The sequence below is a fragment of the Arachis ipaensis genome, chromosome B09, assembly GCF_000816755.2.
Source record: "Arachis ipaensis cultivar K30076 chromosome B09, Araip1.1, whole genome shotgun sequence".
Lineage (NCBI taxonomy): Eukaryota > Viridiplantae > Streptophyta > Magnoliopsida > Fabales > Fabaceae > Arachis > Arachis ipaensis.
The window spans coordinates 3,334,765-3,340,920 of NC_029793.2; the positions used below are offsets into that span (position 1 = coordinate 3,334,765).

Consider the following 6,156-nt stretch of genomic DNA (forward strand, 5'->3'; position numbering starts at 1 on the left):
ACTCATGTACCTTACCTCCTCTAGATCGGATATTGTTCAAAGTGTGGGTGTATGTTCAAGATTTCAATCTCACCCAAAAGAATCCCATCTTACGGCCGTTAAGCGCATCATTAGATACATCAAGGGAACTTGTGATTATGGATTGTGGTATCCTAAATCTGATAACTTTTGTGCAGTAGGGTTTTGTGATGCAGATTATGCGGGAGATAGAGTGGATAGAAGAAGCACGTCCGGCATATGTTGCTTCCTTGGAAGCTCACTCAACATGTGGTCAAGCAAGAAACAAGCCACAGTGGCTTTATCCACTGATGAAGCAGAATACATTTCCGCATCTGCATGTTGCACTCAATTAATTTGGTTAAAAACACAATTGGAAGATTACAAATTAAAAATCAATAGTATACCCTTATTTTGTGATAATATGAGTGCAATAAATATATCAAAAAATCCTGTTCTGCACTCAAGAACAAAGCACATTGAGATAAAATATCATTTTATTAGGGAACATGTGCAAAAGGGTACTATTGATATTCAATTTGTAAAATCTGAAGACCAAATTGCTGATATTTTTACAAAACTCCTCTGTGAAGACAGATTCTGTACCTTGAGAAAAAGTTTGGGAATGTTTGATTTAAGTTTTATTGAAAATCTGTGAATTTGTGACTCTGTTCAGTTTTGCTCGTAGGTTTGGACGAGATAAAAATAATGGCATGATGGAAGAGCTGTGGTCAAGGGGGAGGCAACGCAAAATTCAAAATTTTATGGGCCCCACCAAAATTTCTTGACCCCACCATAACAGTTTTGTTAGTTATCTCACTATGCAAATAAGAATCTTCTTCCTTGTGTCATCATATCCTCTTGGAAGTGGTTATTGTTAAATCAAATCCCTTTCTCCATCTAATCCCTTGATTTAAGGCAACAACTTTTCAGTTTTGGATTTCAAAAGTTAAAAGGGAAATCATTTTTTTGGATAATAACCACCCATTATGGTCATTAACCGTCCACTAATGGTCATTACTCTCTCCATATTCTCTTTCCAAACCTCATTAAATGTGTTCACCCACCTTGTCTCTCTCTCCCACTCAATTTGGTTATCACCCCCAACCTTTCATATTTCATTCCCCCATTACCATGAAAAAGAAAACCGCGCCAAGAAAGAGTGAAAGAATTCTTCTTTCTCAAAAACCATCAACACTCCAAACTCACACTCACATCCACATACATTCTACTTCCTCATCCTCTCCCTCACCTCCAACCAAACAAACCGAAGCCATGAGAAGAAAGGTAGTGGCACAAAAGAGTTCCGGAAGAGGACGAAACAGGAAGAACAAGGAGCCCCAAGAGGAAGAAGAGCAAGAATCTCATGCTTCTCCCATTCCTTCACCTCCACCCTCATCACCGAAGCGGACTACTCCTGGAAAAAGCTCCCAGAAGAATCAGGGATTTGCACTCAATGACACTACTGAACCTCCAAACTTGGAATCTATGAAATTCAGAGACAAGTATGGCAAGACACACTCCCACTTTGATCCAAGCAGATTTAACTCTTGCACCTCTTTTGAGTTTCATAAAGAGGTTATGGAGAAGCGTCATTTGTGCACAACCTATCTTGTTAGCCTTGAAAATCTCACCAACAAGGGTATCAATATCTCCTCTCTGTTTGAACTCCTCAACTGGAAGCCTCTGCTTCTCATCCAGAAACCAGTCTACCCTGGTCTTGTTCGAGAGTTTTATGTCAATATGCGGCTCATTGACGGCACCCTTCATTCCTACGTCAAAAGGGTTCAAATAGCCCTTGATGCTGAGACAATTGGAGCGGCCCTTGGGTTCAAGGATGAAGGACCGCGAGCATACATGGTGGAAAAATGGGACACACAAGTTGGTGCTCCATACAAGACTATTCTCAAGCACATTTGTGAGAACCTTTCTGGATTGCATGGCACCATTCCAACACACAAAGCTCTAGAACCGGTTAATTCCCTGCTTCACCGCATCATCACTCATATTCTGACTCCCCAAAGCGGCTCACACAACTGAGTAACATTTTCTGACTGTCTCATCTTATTTGCTTTGGTTACCTCTACTCCTATATCCTTTGGTTATATTATGATTAGGCACATGTGGGATTCTGTTAGAAGTACCAGAAAGGCTAACCTGCCTTATGGTATGTTTTTAACTAGAATATTTGAGTACTTTAAAGTTGATTTGTTAAATGAGGCTGTAGAAAACAAGGTGTCTTCAATCAGAGGAGGAGGAGCAACTAAGGAAACCAAAGGGCGAAAATCTGCTGCATTGGATAGTGACTATGAAAGCAGACCAGAATCTTCCAAAACAATCAAGTCCATCAAACAGATTTTGGGAGAATTTTCGAACATGGCAGACTTGATGTTTCGGTCCCACAAAGAAGCCCGCAAGCAAGCTTATGAGAGTGAGAAAGCTTGGAAGAATTGCAAAGACAGGGTCAATCTGATGGTGGAACGTTTTAAAGAAGATTTGGGAGATGACAGTGAAGAAAATACTGAAGAAGAAGAAATTAACTTTTCTGATGATTAGTGATTTTTACTCTGTTTGATATTGGCTCCATTAGGCTCAATCTGTTTTTTGTATGAGCATGACTTGATACTCACTGCTCTAGGATAATCTCTAGAATACTGTGATATACTCTTGCTACTTTACCTTGAATATCTTGCTGTGTTTGATCATGTTTTGTGCAGGTGCCCCCATGATGACAAAAGGGGGGAGGAAATTTAGGATTCCAAAATTGAAATTGGAACGAAACAGGGGCTGGAAAAACAGGGGAACAGGGGATGAAATTTTCAAAATTGAAAATTCATGATCACCCTTGTTCAAAGAATGCATGTTGTAATTGCATTCACTATGGTTGCTGCTTAAGTTGCATTTGGTTTATCATGATTAGTTAATACTCATTTGGCATTTGGTTTACAATGATGTTTGATTTATTTTTAATGCCTGGCTGTTAATTCATCATTGATAAACTTGTTGGATTGAAAACTTATTTTTGGCAGTTCCTTTAAATTGTGTAATGTATTAAAACTGCCTTGTTTTGATCATGTGTACTTCAAATAATTTTCTATCATTTTGTTTTGCTCTGATATACTAACAGAAATGTTTGAAAAATATTTGGACATTTTTTATGTATGAAATTGTTTGAGCAGTAAATCAGTTTATGATATCAAATGAGTTTTGATTATCAATTAAAACTGCTCATAAATCAAGCATTTAGCATCTTATAATATGCTAAATAACATTGTTCTTGAAGCTTGATTCAAATGTTATAGGTTAGTGCTTCCCTTGGTAAAATAAGCATACATCAAGGGGGAGCAATGTGACATTTAGAAAGGGGGAGAAATTCAAATTCAAAGGGAGTATTCTTTACTCAATCTCTAAATTTCTTTCCATTTCAATTTTAATAATGTTTGTCATCAAGGGGGAGATTGATGAGTTTGGAAAACTCTTATTTAAGTTTGATGATGAACAAACATTATTAAAATATTTAACTACAAAATTATTAATTTTATCTTAATTCATATTTGCTTAATTAATAATTTTGTTGTGCAGATTTTATGTTGGGCCGAAAAATGAGCCTTTAGTTTAAGCCCAACAATCAGCCTTGATGCATGGTTTATAACAAGTGGCTGAATTTTTATTGATGGGCCAAGCTTAATGTTGTTACAACCAAGCCCATGATTAATTTTCTCATGCTTGATCCGAAACAAAATTCATCAGGAAAGCAAATGTTAACTAATTGGGCCAGCTTTAATTTCAATACTACAAGCCCAAGTCTTATTAGTGATGAATGGTTCCAAGCCTGGTCCGAAACTAAGAAAGCAAATAGGCTTCATGCTTTTCAACGGATTCCATTACTTGCTAAGAATGGATTTCAAAACTTAATAAGCTAACATTGGAAACATGAGAGAGAACTTGACTTTGATTTGATATGGAATCATTATGATTAATGCTATACGCTACTCAAAGCAAGGGAAGTAAAAGCAATCTATCAATATGTTTCAGTTTCATTTAATTGCTTTTACTTTAACTTCACATTCTCTCTCATCTCTTTCTTCTTCTTCCTTCGGTCCTTGTCCAGGAAGCTATGAACGCTATGCTCATCAACCAAGAAAAGGAAGAAGTTGCATGCATCAAGACCATCAAGCTAATGATGGCAAGAAAACATACTAAAATAAAAATGAGCTGTGACTGAGATATTCACCATATTTGGTTAGATTTGGTGAGGTATCTTGAGCCTTTCATGTTAAAAAATGGACGTTGAAGATTCGGCCAGCATGGAGGAGATTCTTGAAGCATGGCTTGTCTTTGATTCTGTTTAACCACCACAGGGAGTAGCTAGAGTGGCGAAGTGATGGTTAAGGCAGAGATTGAAGCAGATGAAGTCATTATCATCATGAAGCATCAAGGGCCAGAAATCCATCTTGGAGAGCAAGCCAAGGATGGAGAGCTCGGATTGATGAAGGGTGATGATCAAGGAAGGACTAGAGGTAATTGCATGTTGGGTTTTACATGGTTATCTCTTCTCTCTCTGTGTGGCCGAACCGGTTCTGTGTTGAAGGAGGAAGAAGTTGGTTCGGTTTTAGCTTCAATAAGTGGAGGCTTCTCTCTTCTATATTAAGGGTGAACAACCACTGTTTGAAGCAAGGAGAAAATTTGAGAGTGCAAGGCACAGAGTTCTCAGAGCTACCTGAGCTAACAGTTTTCTCTTCTCCTTCAATGTATTCTGTTTAGTATTTTTCTGTTTAATTTTGTCATGTCTTGAGTCTCATGGAAAAAGGCAAACAAGTGAGGTTTGTATGAAAAAGCCATAGAGCGGAAAAAGGCAGAGAGTGCAAAATTAAAAGAAAAAGCCATAGATGTCTTAGAGTTCCTTTGTTCATCTATGTTGTGTTTCATGATTCTGTGGGAATCCCCTTGTAAGTTGGGTTAGCACTTTACAGTTTGTAATCAGGTTGATTATAGTGAAATTCCATCATTGTTGTGATGGAGACTGGATGTAGGCTGCACTGCACTTAGCAGCTGAACCAGGATATATCTGGGTGTAATCTTTCTTCTCTTCTACTCCATTTCCATTTTCTACTGCACAGGAGCAAAAAACTGAAATGTCTCGTGCCAAGTGACGAGACAAAACAAAAAGTCTCGTGGCAAGTGACGAGACAAAATAAAAAGTCTCGTGTCCAAAGACGAGCTGAAACAAAAAAGTCTCATCTGAGTTCAGCAAGTGTTAGCAACAGAAAAAGGGGCTAAGATTCAACCCCCCTTCTCTTAGCCACTGAAACCATCATTAACCATTAATATTAAAAAATTATGCAAAAAATTATATAATATAAAATGAAGTTCCGTCTGTACTCCTACGTACTCTCATTTTTTATTAAATTAATTTGTATTGATGTAGAAAATTTGAAATCACAGGGCTATTTTAGTCATTTCATATAATATTTTAGTCTTGTCCATGTGTATCCAAATATAATACTAGACATTACATTAGTGTCTTGTCCATTGTATCCAAACACAATACACAAAAGATCATTTTTAGTGTCTCCGTCTTATTGTCTCTGTTTCAGTGTCATGTTCTGTCCTGTCTCTAAAAACAAACGCAGCCTTGGTGATGATAATAACAAAAGAGAAGAAAAAGAAGAATCTGCGTGTGCAAAAAAAAAGAAAAAAAAAAAAAACTTACGTGTACGAATTTAAAAGAATAAGAAGGAAGAGAAAAAAAAGATAAAAGCAAAAAAATAATATATTTTGTGTTATTGAAATGCATATGTAATACATGCTGATGTAATAAAAATAATTTTTATTAAATTTAAATCAATTTAATTAAATTTAATTACTAAAAATACTTGAATGTATAGCTCAACTATAATAGAAAAGGGGCGGCTGATTTTCCAAAGTTATAAGTTATGTTGGTAGGCCTTTTGGGCATATGCCCATTATTAACATTACTTCCATTCTTTTTAGACAATCACGAAAATCCAACTACAAACCACGGACCACCAAAAACAGAACAAATGGAAAATTACATTTTTTTATTTGTTTTATTTTTGGTTTATTTTATTAGACGTAGATTAAAATATATAAAAATAATATTTGAGTTATAACAATTAATAAAATAGATAACTAGTT

General features: G+C 36.3%; 1 protein-coding gene across 1 annotated transcript in view; it reads left to right on the forward strand.

Annotated features, from left to right (window-relative positions):
• LOC107616713 overlaps nt 1–6,156 on the forward strand; it is a 36,874-nt gene that overhangs the window by 26,927 nt on the left and 3,791 nt on the right. The window lies entirely within an intron of this gene.